Source organism: Hakea prostrata, chromosome 2 (genome assembly GCF_041222555.1).
Source record: "Hakea prostrata isolate BN-2017 chromosome 2, UWA_Hpros_2, whole genome shotgun sequence".
In the NCBI taxonomy this organism is placed as follows: Eukaryota; Viridiplantae; Streptophyta; class Magnoliopsida; order Proteales; family Proteaceae; genus Hakea; species Hakea prostrata.
In genome coordinates, this window is record NC_142601.1 from 37465814 (window position 1) to 37466123 (window position 310).

A 310-nucleotide genomic window follows, 5' to 3' on the forward strand; every position below is an offset into this window, starting at 1 on the left:
CACTTAGATGAGTTTTTAGAGGTGTCCTCCACAGTTAAAATTCAAAACCTCTCAGTTGATGCTTTAAGATTACTTCTTTTTCCATTCTCCCTTAAAGATAAAGCTAGCATTGGCTTCATTTTTTGGACAATGTTAAAATTTCCACTTGGGTAGAAATGCAATAGGAGTTCCTTAAAAAATTCTTCCCCATTGGCCGTACCAATAGCATTAGGAGAGCGATAACGAGTTTCTCCCAACAAGAAGGAGAACAATTTCATGAGGCTTGGGAAAGACTAAAAGAATTACTTAGAAAGTGCCCCCACCATGCTAT

At 37.7% G+C, this 310-nt stretch overlaps 1 non-coding gene across 1 annotated transcript; it reads right to left on the reverse strand.

Moving 5' to 3' along the window:
- Positions 1–203: 203 nt before the first annotated feature.
- LOC149024297 (small nucleolar RNA R71) lies at positions 204–310 on the reverse strand. The gene has a single exon (XR_016171892.1). It is a non-coding gene; the product is annotated as a small nucleolar RNA R71 (small nucleolar RNA).